General features: G+C 39.4%; 1 protein-coding gene across 5 annotated transcripts in view; it reads right to left on the bottom strand.

Moving 5' to 3' along the window:
• The window catches only part of UMAD1 (UBAP1-MVB12-associated (UMA) domain containing 1), a 239356-nt gene that overhangs the window by 210406 nt on the left and 9803 nt on the right, over positions 1-19147 (bottom strand). The gene's annotated exons all lie outside the window — the stretch shown is intronic.

A 19147-nucleotide genomic window follows, 5' to 3' on the forward strand; every position in this document is an offset into this window, starting at 1 on the left:
AAAGACAAGGAATCAAATGAAAAAAGTAACTGAATAAGATAAAGGGAAACCCACACAAGGAAGAAATGAGATCAGAAAAGAATTGGTTTGCAAGCAGGAATGTAAAATACTGTATACAATAGTCCCCCCCGCTTATCCAAGGGGGACATGTTCCAAGACCCCAAGTAGACACCTGAAACCAACGATAGTACTAAACCCTATACACAGTATGTTTTTTCCTATACAAATGGTCCCTCAAATAATGTTGCTTCATTTTAACATTGACGAGGAAAAAAAAACTTGATTCCCAGCTGGGGCCACTGTCTATGTATGTGTAGAGTTGGCCCATTCTCCCCACGTCTGTGTGGGCTTTCTCCCCAGTACTCCAGTTTCCTCCCACATCCCAAAGCTGTGTCCACTGGACGGACTGGCATGTCGACATGGTTCCTCTCTGAGTGAGTATGGGTGGGTATGCGAGTGCCCTGCGATAGAGTGGTGTCCTGTTCAGAGCTGGTTCCTCCTAAGGCCTTGAGGGCTTAAGCTGCCAGAAGAGCCTCTGGCCAGCTGTAGCACTTAACTAGAATAATTGGGTAAATAATTATCTTGTTTTATTAATATTTCTTAAATGTATGTATCACTAACATTCATTTCAATGTTTAACATTAGAAAAGTTTTTATCTTTATTTAGAAGTTGGTGATGTTTTTATGACCAGAAATATGCCATATGAAATGAACTCTCGCTTATATCAATTAGCCTATTGTAAAACTGGTTTCATTATATGTTGTTTCACTTAAAGTCAGTTTCTAAAAACCTATCCATGATGTTAAGCGAGAATTTACTGTACATATAAACCTATGATAAAGTTTAATTTATAAATTAGGCACAGTAAGAGATTAGCAATAACTAATAATAAAATAGAGCTATAACAATATATAGTAATAAAAGTTATGTGAATATGGTCCCCTTCTCGCTCCCTGTCTTAAAATCTTCTTGTACTGTGGCCGGGCATGGTGGCTCACACCTGTAATCCCAGCACTTTGGGAGGCCAAGGCGGGCGGATCACAAGGTCAGGAGATTGAGACCATCTTGGCTAACACAGTGAAATCCCTTCTCTACTAAAAACATAAAAAAATAGCTGGGCGTAGTGGCGGGTGCCTGTAATCCCAGTTACTCAGGAGGCTGAGGCAGGAGAATGGTGTGAACCTGGGAGGCAGAGCTTGCAGTGAGCCGAGATCGTGCCACTTCACTCCAGCCGGGGCAACAGAGCGAGACTCCATCTCAAACATATATATATATATATAAAATTGTACTGTACTCATCTATTTTTTTACTCAGTTGCCATAAGTAACTGAAACAGTAAAAATCGAAACCATAGATAAGAGTGAGGACTACTGTATGCTCTATCTCCTATAATCCTTACAATAGCCCCACAGGTATACACAATTATTCACATTGTGTAAGTAAAAGAAGTAAGTAGGACCAGGCATAGTGGCTCAGACCTGTAATACCAGCACTTTGGGAGGCTGAGGGAGGCAAAATGCTTGAGCCCAAGAATTTGAGACCAGCCTGGGCATGACGAAATCCTGTCTCTACAAAACACACACACACACACACACACACACACACACACACACACACACACACACATTAGCCAGGTGTGGTGGTGTGTGCCTGTGGTCCCAGCTAATCGTGAGGCTGAGGTGGGAGGACTGCTTGAGTCCAGAAGGGTGAAAGTGAGCCACTGCACTGCAGCCTGGGCGAGAGAGCAAACCCTGTGTCAAACAAACAAAGAAGAATCGAAGCAAAAACCTAGGTTAAGTACTGGTCCAAGTTTACGCAGCTGGTAGAGTAGAGCATAATCTTAAACCAAATCCTATTGGCATCAAAACTGAATGCTTTTCATCAGTAAAGCATCACAGCCAAGGAACACTTAACACTTAGGATATCTGTGTTGGACTTTCTTTAATATATTTCTCAATGTTAGTCAAATACATTTGATTAATTCCATTTCTGTCTTTGTCAATCCCTACTTTCCGAAGCCTTGCTCAGCTCTATGCTGTGAAGACATTTACTAACTGTATAACATCTATGAAGACCTTCATTTACTTCATACTTTTATAATATAAACATTTATTAAGTGCATAGGCCAGACAATGGTCCAAAACTGCAGGTATAGCACTGAACTTACATTTAGGGAAAACAAACTGCAACCTCAGCCCGTCATATTTCTGAGGCAATCCTTAGCAGAATTAAGTGTAATTTAAGTGGAGGGGACCTGTATAGTCCTGCTGCCCCAAGCCTAGTATGTGGTAAGCTCTAAGCACTCTTGCTTCTGATATGCATGGCCTTAACAGCTGGACTTCTGCCTGGAGTTCCCAAGCATACTCCAGTCTCATGTCCTTCTCTGTAGTTCTCAGTATTTTTTAAATTGTCTACAATGAGCAAATTTTACATTTATAAACAGGAAACATACCAAATTTTATTCTCAAAAATCCATTATTAACTAGCGTCAACTTGCCTGAGCTAGAACCCAACCCATAATGTATCTTAATACTCAAACACAGGGATCCTGGAACTACCTCTATACAGGTGGAGGATAAAGAATTCACCTGTCAGGCTGACGCCTGTAATCCCAGCACTTTGCGGGGCAAGGCGGGTGGATCACCTGAGGTTAGGAGTTAGAGACCTGGCCTAGCCAACAAGGTGAAACTCCCTCTCTACTAATAATACAAAAATTAGCCGGATGTGGTGGCGCATGCCTGTAATCCCAGCTACTCAGGAGGCTGAGAGGCAGGAGAATCACTTGAACTTGGGAGGCGGAGGTTGCAGCGAGCTGAGACCCCATCATTACTCTCCAGCCTGGGCAACAAGAGCGAAACTTCATCTCAAAATAAATAAATAAATAAATAAATAAATACATAAATAAATAAATTCACCTGTCCAAACCACAAAATGGGAGAAAATTCCTGGAAATCACATATTTGATAAATAATGTATATAAAGGGTATATAAAGAACTCTTAAAACTCAGTAATGAAAAAACAACTCAATAAAAACTGGACAAAAAATATGAACAGCCACTTCACCTAGGAAGCTACATGAACAGCAAACCACCACATAGAAAATGACCAATATCATTAGTCAATAAGGAAAAGTAAATTAGAATCTCAATGACATACCATTATATACCTATTAAAATATTTAAAATTAAAAAGACTTGCCCTGGCCGGGTATAGGGGCTCACACCTGTAATCCTAGTACTTTGGGAGCCTGAGGTGGGCACATCACTTGAGGCCAGGAGCTTGTGACCAGTCTGGGCAACATGGCAAAACCCCATCTCTACAAAAAATACAAAAATCAGCCAGGTGTGGTGGCATGTGCCTGAGGTCCCAGCTACTCAGCAGACTGAAATGGGAGGATTGCTTGAGACCAGGATGTCAAGGATGCAATGAGCCATGAACATGCCACTGCACTGCAGCCTGGGTGACAGGGCTCTGAGACCCTATCTACAAAGAAAAAAACACTTGCCCCATCCCAAGTGTTGGCAAAGGGCAAAGACATGGAGCAACCAGAACTACTGTACCCTGGGTGCTAGAAGGGTTATATAGTACAACCACTCTGGACAACAGTTTGGCAGTTTCTTAAAAACATATCCACCCTATAACTTAGCCCTTCAGGAAGTGAAAACATATTTCTACACTTGTATACAAATGTTGCTTTTTTTGTAATGACCAAAAAATGGAAACAACCCAAATGTCCAAAAACAGGTAAATGGATTTTTAAAAACTGCCATATGCATCCCATTCGGCAGTAAAAGGGGAACAAAATAGTGATATATGCTACAACATGCAACAATCTGAAAAAAAAAAAAAAGCTGATGGAAAGCAGCCAGACAAAATAAAATTCATACTATATGATTCCATTTATATACACTTCTCAAAAATACAAACTAACGTACAGTGAAAGAAAGCAGATCAGAGGTTGCCTGGGGAGGGGAGGGACAGAGAGGGAGCAAAGGAAGGAGAGATGACAAAGGAGTAGAAGGAAACTCTTGGAAGTGGTGGATACGTTCATTATCTTCACTGTAATGATTGTTTCAGCAGTATAAGCACACATCAAAACTGATCAAATTGTATACTTTCAATATGTGTATAGGTATACTTCACTCAATAAAGTTCTTTATAAATTCATTATTAACACAATTAGATGTCATATATAAGTTTTAGTTCACAATTATTGGGAAAATTATCTCAAATCTCTTAACCCACTTTGTGTTACAGGGACGGTCTTTATATAAAAAGCAAAATGCTTCTTTTCTCCATGCATCACACAAAACTAAAAAATAAAAGGACAGTGTATTGACTTTTAATGTTATACACAGACTGCATATAAAAGGGCCTGCCTGATTGCTTACCAGGGCAGATCCTATTGTTCTGAATAGAGGTAGGGGAGCCCAAGAGTATATTTCTTTTTTCCTATTACTCCAAGGCTTCCCTTTTGAGTAATATTATCCATGACAAAAGGATTAGGCAACATGGTTTTCTCAATTTGATTACCTCCTTTGAATTTCAACAGACTACTAGTTAATGTAAATATATCAAATAGACTAAAATTCCTGTGTGATTGATACAGCCACTGTCTATAGACAGAATAATGTAAATACATGTGTATGAAGTGTGTGTATATATAAAAATACATAAAACCCACACCCATTTTCTTCCAAATACAACAAATATGTAAATTTCACAGTGCTGAAAAATTAAAATCCTGAACAATGTTTAATCTTCTTCCTTTTGTACAGTGAACCGCATGATTATGCAAATATAAAAATTTAGACAAGTTTACTAATTTCTCCTCAGAGATACCAAAATAGTATATAGGAAGGTAGGCCATGCTTTTGGTAGCTTTAATCTTGAGTGATAAGGATACACTACCTAAAACAACACTAGACAGCATAAAACATTCCAGAGAGATCAATGTGAATTAGAACTCTGGTAGGCTTCTCAGACTAGGTAGCCTGGAGTTTAACTTCATGTGATATATATCAACAAAGAAGAGAAGGAAGGCCTTTCCTGTAGGAAGGATCAACATGAACAAAAAGCATAGTGGGTATAGAGGAAAGCAAAGAGATTAACCTTACTAGAGGAAGGAACATGTAGATAAGCAACAGATATCAAGACTGCAAAAGAAGGGAAGAAATAAATCATTGAAGGGGTGGAAGTGTCAGGAAAGTGTCAGCATATTCAGAGTAGCAAAACAGGATTCATTGGACATTACTGGGCAGTCTGGAGTCTTGAGCAAAGTATTTAAGAGAGATTAAATGTAAAACAGCATGCTGGAGAGACTGAGGAGAGCCTGGAGTCAAGAAGTTAGACAGTTGTACTGAAACGGGACTGGATTAAGATGAGTGCAGTTTGAATGAGAAAAGAAGGGATGTACAGAAATGATATGGAAAATCGATACTATAAATAAGAAAAGGGAAGTAGGGAAGTTTATCTTAAGAGAAGAAAATAATAGTAAATTCCATTTCAATCTGATTTTCCAAGACAAACTAGAAATTTAGCTATTATGTAAAAATCTAGGTTTTAAATAATAGCAAGAAATTCACGATGTTTATAAATACTGCACAGATGGTAGAAATCCTCTACAAACTGGACTTGGCCTTCAGGTTGCAAAGTGTTTTAGACTTAGGTAAGGAACTAATAGCCTAAATCTAATCAGTAGAAGGAAAAATTGTTTAAGACTTTAGAATTCAGTAGATTTCCTGGCTAGCTCACCTATTCAGGTTATTCCCACCTTTGCGTGTTTTGACTAGGCTATTTTATAACTCTGTAGGAATACGAGATCAATTGTAGAATTCTGATAGTCATGCATGTAATTCCTATCCATAAAAATGCTTCTGGTAAAATGCATTAGTTATTGCCCCAGGGATACTAACCAATTTTCCATCCATTTATAAATTTAACATTCCTTATTTGCCTATCAATGTGTGATGATGCTTTGAGTTCTCTTTTGAACCAGTTGCAGTATCTCACTAGTTCTCTCCTTAATTAACAAGTTCAGTATTTAACAGATTTTAGATTCACGGTAGAGACAAGATTTAATCCTCTTTTAAAATGTATCCTTTAGTATCAGTCAGACTACTAATTAGGATTACATAAAGACTCTCCCCGTTTTTCCATCCCACCGAGGTTTTTTAGTTTGTAGGTTTTTGATATTGGTGTAATGGGGAAGAGGTACAGACGCCTGAGAGGATAAGCAAGGGAAGACATTTAAACTGATGTCACTTTTCAGCTCCACAGAACAGCTTGGAAACTAATTAATTAAACTGAAGCATTAACATAAATTTTACTTCCACCTCTCTTATTTATGCTCAGACTTTTAAAAAATGAAACAAAAACAAAGAAAAAAAAGAAAGAAAAAACTGTATCTTAGATTGAGGTGTTTTCTTCAAACTGCAAGTCGCAACCCTTGAGGGGAAGTAAACAATTTAGCAGGTCAAGACCAGACTTTTTTTTTTTTTAATGGAATGAAATAGGAAGAAAACAAAAAAAAAGTAGGGGAAGAGAGAGAGAAGGCAAAAAGATTGAGAGCATCATACAAGGTAACTAATTTATAACTAATGTTTTATAACTAATGTTTTATAAACTTTTGCATTTGGGTGCCTGTGCTGGGTTATAATAAGTCTATTTTTTAGTTTGGGTTACAGGCAAAAATCAAACCACTCACACACCTCTTTGAATTTTTTTGAGAAAATTGTGCACCCTCTTGCACTTTTTAAGTTCACATCTAAAACTTTCCATTGAAAATTATAAAGGACATAGTTTCTAGCATACTATAAATATTTACACGTTGAAACAAAATCATTATATCTTTCATTTAACTTTATTCAACGAAATCTAAACACCGTAACATTTTAACACTCACCATTAACCATTTTAAAAATACACGAAGAGGGGATACAGAATAGGAACAGCTCCATCTGCAGCTCCCAGTGAGATCAACACAGAAGGCGGGAGATTTCTGAATTTCCAACTGAGGTACCCACCTCTTCTCATTGGGACCGGTTAGACAGTGGGTGCAGCCAACGGAGGGCGAGCAGAAACAGGGTGGGGCGTCGCCTCACCTAGGAGGCGCAAGGGGTCAGGGAACCCCCTCCCCTGGCCAAGGGAAGCAGTGAGGGACTGTGCCATGAGGAACAGTGCACTCTCGCCCAGATATTATACTTTTCCCATAGTCTTCGCAACCCGCAGACCAGGAGATTCCCCCTGGTGCCTACGCTGCCAGGGCCCTGGGTTTCAGGCACAAAACCGGGCCACCATTTGGGCAGACACTGAGCTAGCTGCAGAGGTTTTTTTCGTACCCCACTGGCACCTGGAACACCAGCAAAACAGAACCATTCACTTCCCCGGAAAGAGGGCTGAAGCCAGGGAGCCAAGTGGTTTAGCTCAGTGGATCCCACCCCCATGGAGCTCAGCAAGCTAAGATCCACTGGCTTGAAATTCTCGCTGCTAGCATAGCAGTCTGAAGCTGACCTGGGATGCTGGAGTTTGGTAGGGGGAGGGGCATCTGCCATTACTGAGGCTTGAGTGGGCTGTTTTCCCCTCACGGTGTAAACAAAGATGCTGGGAAAGTTCCAACTGGGCACAGCCCTCCACAGCTCAGCAAAGCCACTGTAGCCAGACTGCCTCTCTAGATTCCTCCTCTCTGTGCAGGGCATCTCTGAAAAAAAAGGCAGCAGCCCCAGTCAGGGGCTTACAGATAAAACTCCCATCTCCTAGGGACAGAGCACCTAGGGGGAAGGGGCAGCTGTGGATGCAGCTTCACCAGACTTAAACATCTCTGCCCGCCAGCTCTGAAGAAAGCAGCACATCTCCCAGCACAGCGTTCAAACTCTGCTAAGGGTCAGACTGCCTCCTCAAGTGGGTCCCCGACACCTGTGTCTCCTGACTGGGAGACACCTCCCAGCAGGGGCCGACAGACACCTCATACAGGAAAGCTCTGGCTATCATCTGGTGGGTGCCCCTCTGGGACAAAGGAAGGAACAGGCAACAATCTTTGCTGTTCTGCAGCCTCCACTGACAATACCTAGGCAAACAAGGTCTCGACTGGACCTCCAGCAAACTTCAGCAGCCCTGCAGCAAAGGGGCCTGTTAGAAGGAAAACTAACAAACAGAAAAGAGTAGCATCAACATCAGCAAAACGACGTTCACTCAGACATCCCATTCAAAGGTCACCAACAACAAAGACCAAAGGTAGATAAATCCACAAAGATAGGGAGAAACCACACAAAAGCACTGAAAATTCCAAAAACCAGAATGCTGCTTCTCCTCCAAAGGATCATAACTCCTCAGCAGCAAGGGAACAAAACTGGATGGAGATTGAATTTGACGAATTGAAAGAAGTAGGCTTCAGAGGTGGGTAATAACAAACTCCTCTGAGCTAAAGGAGCATGTTTTAACCCAATGCAAGGAAGCTAAGAACCTTGGAAAAAAAGGTTAGATGAATTGCTAACTAGAATTACCAGTTTAGAGAAGAACATAAATGACCTGATGGAGCTGAAAAACACAGCACGAGAACTTCCTGAAGCATACACAAGTATCAATAGCTGAATCGATCAAGTGGAAGAAAGGATATCAGAAATTAAAGATCAACCTACTGAAATAAAGAATAAAGACAAGATTTTAAAAAAAATCAAAAGGAATGAACAAAGCCTCCAAGAAATATGGGACTATGTGAAAAGACCAAACCTACATTTGATTGGTGTCCTCGAAAGTGACAGGGAGAATGGAACCAAGTTGGAAAACACTCTTTAGGATATTATCCAGGAGAACTTCCCCAACCTAGCAAGACAGGCCAACATTCAAATTCAGGAAATACAGAGAACACCACAAAGATACTCCGTGAGAAGAGCAACCCCAAGACACAAAATCGCCAGATTCACCAAGGTTGAAATGAAGGAAAAAATGTTAAGGGCAGCCAGAGAGAAAGGCTGGGTTACCCACAAAGGGAAGCCCATCAAACTAACAGTGGATCTCTCTGCAGAAACCCTACAAGCCAGAAGAGAGTGGGGGCCAATATTCAACATTCTTAAAGAAAAGAAGTTTCAACACAGAATTTCATATCCAGCCAAACTAAGCTTCATAAAGCAAAGGAGAAATAAAATCTTTTACAGACAAGCAAATGCTGAGAGATTTTGTCACCACCAGGCCTGCCTTACAAGAACTCCTGAAGGAAGCACTAAAAGGAACGAAAGGAACAACAGGTACCAGCCACTGCAAAAACATACCGAACTGTAAATACCATCAACACTAAGAAGAAACTGCATCAACTAACAGGAAAAATAACCAGCTAGTATAATAACAGCAGGATCAAATTCACACATAACATTATTAACCTGAAATGTAAATGGGCTAAATGCCCCCAATTAAAAGACACAGACTGGCAAATTGGATAAAGAGTCAAGATCCATTGGTGTGTTGTATTCAGGAGACCCATCTCATGTGCAAAGACACACACAAGCTCAAAATAAAGGGATGGAAAAATATTTACCAAGAAAATGGAAAGCAAAAAAAAAAAAAAAAAAAAGCAGGGTTTGCAATTGTAGTCTCTGATAAAACAGACTTTAAACCAACAAAGATCAAAAGAGACAAAAAGGGCATTACATGATCGTAAAGGGATCAATGCAACAAGAAAAGCTAACTATCCTAAATATGTATGCACCCAATACCAGAGCACCCAGATTCATAAAGCAAGTTCTTAGAGACCTACAAAGAGACTTAGACTCTTTGTGTAAGTGGGAGACTTTAACACCCCAATGTCAATATTAGATAAATCAACGAGACAGAAAATTAACAAGGATATTCAGGACTTGAACTTGGCTCTGGACCAAATGGACCTAATAAACATCTACAGAACACTCCACCCCAAATCAACAGAATATGCATTCTTCTCAGCACCACATCACACTTACTGTAAAACTGACCACATAACTGGAAGTAAAACACTTCTCAGCAAACACACACAAAAAAACAGAAATAATAGCAGTCTTTCCAACCACAGAAAAATCAAATTAGAGCTTGGGATTAAGAAACTCACTCAAAACTGCACAATTACATGGACACTGAACAACCTGCTCCTGAATGAATACTGGGTAAATAACGAAATTAAGGCAGAGGTAAGTAAGTTCTTTGAAACCAATGAGAACAAAGACACAAGGTACGAGAATCCCTGGGACACATCTAAAGCAGTGTGTAGAGGGAAATTTATAGCATTAAATGCCAACAAGAGAAAGTGGGAAAGTTCTAAAATTGACACCCTAACATCATAATTAAAAGAACTAGAGAAGCAAGAGCAAACACATTCAAAAGCTAGCAGAAGACAAGAAATAACTAAGATCAGAGCAGAAATGAAGGAGATAGAGACACAAAAAACCCTTCAAAAAAATCAATGAATCCAGGAGCTGGCTTTTTGAAAAGATTAACAAAATAAATAGACCACTAGCCAGACTAATAAAGAAGAAAAGAGAGAAGAATCAAATGGACGCAATAAAAAATGATAAAGGGGATATCACCTTTTATGATACCACAGCAATACAAACTACCATCACAAAATACTATAAACACCTCTACGCAAATAAACTAGAAAATCTAGAAGAAATGGAAAAATTCCTGGACACATACACCTTCCCAAGTCTAATTCAGGAAGAAGTCGAATCCCTGAATAGACCAGTAACAAGTTCTAAAATTGAGGCAGTAATTAATAGCCTACCAACCAAAAAAAGTCCAGGACCAGACAGTTTCACAGCCAAATTCTACCAAAGGTACAAAGAGGAGCTGGTACCATTCCTTCTGAAACTATTCCAAACAATAGAAAAAGAGGGGCTCCTCCCTAACTCATTTTATGAGGCCAGCATCATCCTGACACCAAAACCTGGCAGAAATACAACAAAAAAAGAAAATTTCAGGCTAATAGTCCTGATTAATGTTGATGCAAAAATAAGATACTGGCAAACTGAATCCAACAGCACATCAAAAAGTCCACCACAATCAAATCGGCTTCATCCCTGGGATGCAAGCCTGGTTCAACACATACAAATCAATAAACTTAATCCATCATATAAACAGAGTCAATGACAAAAACCACACGATTATCTCAATAGATGGAGAAAAGGCCTTTGATAAAATTCAACAGCCCTTCATGCTAAAAGCTCTCAATAAACTAGGTATTAATGGAACGTATCTCAAAATAATAAGAGCTACTTATGACAAACCCACAGCCAATATCATACTGAACAGACAAAAACTGGTAGCATTCTCTTTGAAAACCAGCATAAGACAGGGATGCCCTCTCTCAACACTCCTATTCAACATAGTGTTAGAAGTTCTGGCCAGGGCAATCAGGCAAGAGAAAGAAATAAAGTGTATTCAAGTAGGAAGAGAGGAAGTCAAATTGCCACTGTTTGCAGATGATATGATTGTATATTTAGAAAACCCCGTCGTCTCAGCCCAAAATCTCCCTAAGCTGAGAAGCAACGTCAGCAGTCTCAGGATACAAAATCAATGTGCAAAAATCACAAGCATTCCTATAAACAAATAATTGACAGAGAGCCAACTCATGAGTGAACTCCCATTCACAATTTCTAGAAAGAGAATAAAATATCTAGGAATCCAACATACAAGGGACGTCAAAGACTTCTTCAAGGAGAACTACAAACCAGTGCTCAAGGAAATAAGAAAGGACACAAACAAATGGAAAAACATTTCATGCTCATGGATAGGAAGAGTCAATATCATGAAAATGGCCATACTGCCCAAAGTAATGTATAGATGCAATGCTATCCCCATCAAGCTACCATTGACTCTCTTCACAGAATTAGAAAAAACTACTTTAAATTTCATATAGAACCAAAACAGAGCCCGTATAGCCAAGACAATCATAAGCAAAAAGAATAAAGCTGGAGGCATCACACTACCTGACTTCAAACTATACTACAAGACTACAGTAATCAAAACAGCATGGTACTGGTACCAAAACAAATATATATAGCAATGGAACAGAACAGAGACCTCAGAAATAATACCACATATCTATAACCATCTGATCTTTAACAAACCTGACAAAAACAAGCAAATAAAAACAAGTCCCTGTTTAATAAATGCTGTTGGGAAAACTGGCTAGCCATATGCAGAAAACTGAAACTGGACCACTCCCTTACACCTTATACAAAAATTAACTCAAGATGGATTAAAGACCTAAACTCATAAAAATCCTAGAAGAAAACTTAGGCAATACCATTCAGGACATAGGCTTAGGCAAAGACTTCATGACTAAAACACTAAAAGCAATGGCAACAAAAGCCAAAATTGACAAATGGGATCTAATTAAGCTAAAGAGCTTCTGCACAGCAAAAGAAACTATCATCAGAGTGAACAGGCAACCTAAAGAATGAGATAAAATTTTTGTGATCTATCCATCTGACAAAGGGCTAATATCCAGAAACTAGAAAGAATTTAAACAAATTTACAAGCAAAAAACAACCCCATCAAAAAGTGGACAAAGGATATGAACTGACACTTCTCAAAAGAAGACATGTATGCACCCAACAAACATATGAAGAAAAGCTCATCATCACTGGTCATTAGAGAAACGCAAATCAAAACCACAATCAGATACCTTCTCACGCCAGTTAGAATGGTGATCATTAAAAAGTCAGGAAACAACAGATGCTGGAGAGGATGTGGAGAAACAGGAAGGTTTTTAACACTGTTGGTGGAAGTGTAAATTAGTTCAGCCATTGTGGAAGTCAGTGTGGCGATTCCTTAAGGATCTAGAAACAGAAATACCATTTGACCCCAACAATCCCATTACTGGGTATACACCCAAAGGATTATAAATCATGCTACTATAAAGACATATGCACACATATGTTTATTGCAGCACTGTTCACAATAGCAAAGACTTGGAACCAATCCAAATGGCCATCAATGATAGACTGGATAAAGAAAATGTGGCACATATACCCCGTGGAATACTATGCAGCCATAAAAAAGAATGAGTTCATGTCCTTTGCAGGGACATGGGTGAAGCTGGAAACCATCATTCTCAGCAAACAAACACAAGAACAGAAAATCAAACACCATATGTTCTCACTCAAAAATGGGAGTTGAACAATGAGAACACATGGACATAGGGAGGCAAGCATCACACACCGGGGCCTGTCAGGGGTGGAGGGCTAGGGGAGGAAGAGCATTAGGAGAAATACCTAATGTAGATGACGGGTTGATGGGTGCAGCAAACCACCATGGCTCATGTATACCTATGTAACAAACCTGCATGTTCTGCACATGTACTCCAGAACTTAAAGTACAATAAAAAAAAAAATTTTTTTTTAAATACACGAACAAGTTCTTTTCTAACAGCAAGAGACTTTACATTGTTCTTTTTTCTCCTTCAACTCGTATTTCCACTCCACTTCTGCTGGCTAAGCTTAGAAACACCCTCAGAACCATGCAGCTTTTACAATGGTATATACAGAAGAATATACCATTGTATATTCAAAGCGGTGGCTGCAACCTCACTTTGAAGAGAGCCTGTCCTGGCTGAGCGCAGTGGCTCATGCCTGTAATCCCAGTACTTTGGGAGGCAGAGGCAGGCGGATCACCTGAGGTTGAAAGTTTGAGGCCAGCCTGACCAACATGGAGAAACCCTGTCTCTATTAAAAATACAAAATTAGCCAGGCATGATGGTGCATGCCTGTAATCCCAGCTACTCGGAAGGCTGAGGCAGGAGAATCACTTGAACCTGGGAGGCAGAGGTTGCAGATCACACCATGGCACTCCAGCCTGGGGAACAAGACCAAAACTCCATCTCAAAAAAAAAAAAAAAAAAAAAGAGAGAGAGAGAGAGAGAGCCTGTCCTAAATATATACACTTACTATATACCTACACAAATATTTTTAAAATTAAAATACATTAAAAAAAGCGTCCTCTAATTTAATACTCCTAATCTTTTCATTTGTCCCTTAAATGTAATGTCACATCATACACATATGTAACATCCATTAAAAAGGGAAGTTATATGAGTTAGTAAAACTTATCTAATATAACCTTACAGATGCTTTCAGCCAACTGAGAATTTAAATGATACTACTTTTAGCCAAAACAGCACATCTAAAATACTTAGGAAGTTGGTGAGCTACAAATCAATTCTAGAGCATCAAGCCAGGGAGGACTCTGGAGGAATGCAAAGGGTTCCAGAGAACTTCACTGTATAGGGTTCAACAGGAGCCAAACTGAAACTTTTTATTTAATTCATTTTATTTTTTCTTGATCCTTAGAATTTCAAATATTTTCTTATTTTACTGTATACTAAATTAAAGGCAGGAAAAGCTTTTTCCAAATGAGACATGTGGATTTCAAACATGAAATCCTTAAACACAATACAGGAAATCCTAGGTGAAAGAGAACTGGGGGAAGGGGCAGTCTAGTTTATTCCCACGACTGGATGACTTTTAATGATTTGCTCTGTCTGCCATGGAGAGCAGGCCAGAGGTTTCATTTGATAATCTCAACTGCCAACTACTCATCATTAGCATGTAAGACATCTACTACCAGGAACTGTCTGGAATCATTGCTGTTACTATAATAGTAAATCCTGCTAGCATGGCAAGCATTACACAATCTGGAACTACTAATTTTCTAGAATAGAGTGGGCCCACTACATCCACAGGTCCTGCAATCCTACTATGAATAAAAAATATTCAAAAAAATAAAAACTAGTACAATTAAAAATAATACAAATTTTCTTTTTTCTTTTTCTTTTTTCTTTTTTTTTTTTTTTGAGACAGAGCTTCAATCTGTCACCCAGGCTGGGTTACAGTGGAGCAATCTTGGCTCACTGCAGTCTCTGCCTCCAGGTTCAAGCAATCCTCCTGCTTCGGCCTCCCGAGTAGCTGGGATTACAGGCACCCGCCACCAAGCCTGGCTAGTTTTGTATTTTTTAGTAGAGACAGGGTTTCACCATGTTGGCCAGGCTGGTCTTGAACTCCTGGCCTCAAGTGATCCACTCACCTTGGCCTCCCAAAGTGTTGGGATTACAAGCATGAGCCACCGCGCCCAGCCCAAAATTTAAAATATAACTATTTACACAGAGTTAGATATTCTGAGTAATTTAGGGACAAAGTATATGGAAGGATGTACACAAGCTATATGCAAATGCTATATCATTTAAGAAAAGGCACTTGAGCATCTGTGGATTTGGGTATCAGCAGGAAGTCCTGGAACCAATCCCCTAGGGATACTGAAGGATAACAGTACTGTCTCTACAGAATAACTTCCCATATCCATATGACAAAGTCATCTTGAAAACTAACAACTTCACCTAAGACAATTTTAGAACAGAACCTCCCCTCTTGTCAGATCCTATTTCCATCACTGAACACAGATGGCCTCACTTGGGTAAAACAGACATCAAACAATTTTACTCTCCTCCATTACTTTGTAAATAAATTTGAGCCTCAAAGTATCTACTAGAGAATAGTCAGGGAAGGTTTTGGTTTTGCTGTTGATGGATTTAAGGATTTGTGTTTGTCTTCTTTTTAATTGAATGCCCTATGGTTTTCAGAATCAAGAAGGGCAGCCTAGCAGTGATAAGAAATGACTGCTTTTTTTCTCTACTGCTTCTTATTCACAATATGAAAAACAGAACAGAATAACAAAGTCTCCCCTCAATCTACTAATTTAGGGAGGAAAAATCTCATATTAAGTTAGACCAAGGTTTCTCAATCTCTCCGCTCTAAGCATTCGGGATCAGATAATTCTTTGTTGTAGGAGGCTGTCCCTAGCACTGTATCATGTTTAGCAGCATCCCTGGCTTTAACCCACTAAGTGCCTTCCTATCCCCCAGCTGTGACAACCAAAAATACCTGCAGACATTGCAAAATGTCTCTTAGGGGACAAAACTGCCCTTGGTTGAGAACCAAGACATTACAAGAAAGGGACTTCTTTTTCAACATTAACCACTCAGCAGCACTCTCTAGGTTAAAGACATTCCCCTAGGTCTGGGAGTGTCAGACTTCACCTGAGAACTCTCAGAATACTGCCCATTTCTTCAGTGTGAACAATGACAGTGGATAATAAAAATGTGTTGTAACTCCTCTGTAAATGGGTATGATCACCTAATGTGTCATGCACTTCAGTCAGAAAATATCTTAATTTCAAGCAGTTTTGTTTTAATGCTATACATGTGAAAACCATAGTTTTTTTCCTAAAGAAGGATGCTAACTAGCATCCTTAGAAGCTAAGGTTTAGAATATAAGGTTACTGCCTTTTTGAGAGCTTAGAAACAAACTGCACTAAGAATTTATCATTTGGGTCTCAATCACTGACGAAGGCAATGTACAGCTTTTAGTGTTATCCTGAGTCATCTAAATTAATGACACAATGACACATTTATATGTTTTAGGAAAGTGACAAACACAACTACATAACAGCCATAAACAAACTATTTTGATTTGGGTGTAAATGACACTACCGTACAAGAAGAATTTCTGAAGCAACTTCATTTGGTGTTGCATTTTGAAAATGAAAATACACCTTGCTAAAGACTTCAGACAACTCTAACAAAAAGCATCTCCCTATATAAAACAAATATCTTAGGTGAGACAAACACATCTAAATAATGTCCTAAGGGAGAATTAAGTCATGGGATGTGAGGTCACACCTTTTCAACTCTCTAGAGCACTGGGGACCAAGAATAAATTTAAAAATAAATAAAACATTATTCAGTGTGGGTCTTTAAAAGTACTCTATTTGCTCGCTCATTTTAATGTTTACACAAAATAGGAACCATCACATTCAACATCCAAAAAGAATCACTCCCTAAACTGCCAACTAAAAATTATTTGACTTTCAATGTAGCCTAACCGCATCATCAGAAGGCTTATTACTTCCTCCCCATTTAAGAACAAACTTCTTCTAACACTCAGTCATTTGTTTGTTCACTATTTAATTCATTCAACCAACATCTTTTGAGGGCCCAAAATTGGACAGGCACTGTGGTAGGCCCTAGACAAACAAAATTAGATGAGGCACTTTCTCCAAATTCAAGGAATTAACCAATCTACTTCCTGCCTCTTTATCCTATTTCTCTACCACCTCTCACAATGTCAATGGGCACAAAGCAAAGTGGTAAGTCCTGTATAAAACCAGCATCAACCATGCCTCAACATGCAAAATGTTACTCACATTCTAGTCTAGTCAAAAAGTACTGCTAGCTGTCTAATGACTTGCTTCAGATTGCTGAGTAAACAAGAGAGCCAGCTGTTTTACAACAAAATGTACGTAAAGAAACACACTAAAAAAAAATTGGCAATAGCTCTATCAACTAAAAATGAGAGACCATATCCCAAAGTCTGAGTCAAACTTCCACGAACTGCATCACCAATGGGTATTGACCAAGAAGTACAATCGACCAAGAGTGTATTTCTGTACTCGGAAATCCTATCAAAGGAATGAATAAATGGCTAAGTGAGCAAACGAGCAATAACAGGAGCACGAACCACAAAGAAGATGTGGAAAATACTTTGTCCATCCCCACTGCCTGAGCTTAATTCTAAAATACAAGAGCTATATCTACCAGAAAAAAAGACTGCCAGACATCCCACTTCATGGAGACCCCAAAGTATTACAGGACTAGATTTCCTCCCTTCCTTCTGACAAGATCGTCTTCCACTTCCATTCAGAGATCACAGCTCTTGTTAGGGAAAAGGGAGGGAGGGAGGAGTCAGGAGGGCAATGGTTTGAATGGTGTGTAACTGCCCAAGGAGGACTCTGTAAAACAGGATACTAGACAGGAAAAACTCTAAGCAGAGCAAAGAAAGAAGGTTGAATTTCAAGTTCAAAGAACTGTAAACTGCTCCTAATTCTTCAACTCACTCACAGACCTTAATTTTTAAAGTCTGAGTCTCGGAAGACCCAATTTCCACCCAGCAGACTCACATATGATGAGTGCCTGTTAGCCACTGGGAATTGAGTGAACCAGGAATGTGTACATCCATCTGACTTTCAGGACTAGACTCAGAAACAAGAAGCTGCCAGCAATAAAAAGTTAAGTGAGAGGGACTAAAGTAATCTGACAGTCTCTCCTTCAGTGAGAGATCACCAGAATGAGATCAACATGAGGACGGGAAAATACGTACCCAAAGCAATGGCCATAGGGAAAATAATATGGACAGGAGGCAGGAAAATACTAGATAGAAGAGGGCAGTTCCCTGGCAAAGGCCCCACTCTCAAGCCTGAAAACCCGCAGCCCTAAATGGGAACAGGCATTCCTGTTTCCATACCCAAATGCTGCCTTTTAGCCTGCCACACCCTCCATCCTAAACCCTTATAAACCCCAAACCGCAGCCAAAGAGACAAGCCACACCTGCCCTTGTCCCACGTCCTGCAAGGAGGTTCAGGGAACTCTCCCATTTCAATGACATTAGCTCTAGTACTAACATACACTCTTATGGATTTGAAGATCCTTGTCCTTTCCGGTTTCTAGGTAATTTTTTAAATCTTGTATTGATTTAGCCGTATATTTTTAAAAACACTTAATCCAACATTTTTAGATGGACTGCACAGGGAGTGATTTCTCGAATGTCTGATTTGCTATATTACCAGAAAAAACATGCTCTGGTATTGCTTTCGGCTTTCTATTTGGTTACAGAGGGGTTGCTCAAAGGTCATGCACCTGGTTTTTTGTACCACAAATGCTCTTTTAAGAGAGCAAATATGGGGATTCTGCTAGTTGCTGAGTATAACAAATCTGACTATACATTAACCAAGATCTCAGTGAAGGTTATAATAAAGTATTGGGGAGGTATTGGGGAGGGACAGCATTAAAGGTAAAGGTAAGTCAAGGCCAGAACTTGGAATGTCTTTCTTATATGCCATGCCACGGAGTTTGGACTTAATAGTGATGCTGGAGGAAATCACTGGATGGAAAGTTATCAGTTTGATATTTCAGGCAGACCATTCTGGGTTCAGGATGCAGAATGGCTGGATTAATAAATCAAGGTGCTTTTCGTACAAGTAACGCTGCCACTTTAACCAGCTTAAACTTTGTTTTATTTATTAATTGTAGTAACAAACACATTACATAAAATTTATCATTTAAACAAGTT

Source organism: Chlorocebus sabaeus, chromosome 21, assembly GCF_047675955.1.
Source record: "Chlorocebus sabaeus isolate Y175 chromosome 21, mChlSab1.0.hap1, whole genome shotgun sequence".
In the NCBI taxonomy this organism is placed as follows: Eukaryota; Metazoa; Chordata; class Mammalia; order Primates; family Cercopithecidae; genus Chlorocebus; species Chlorocebus sabaeus.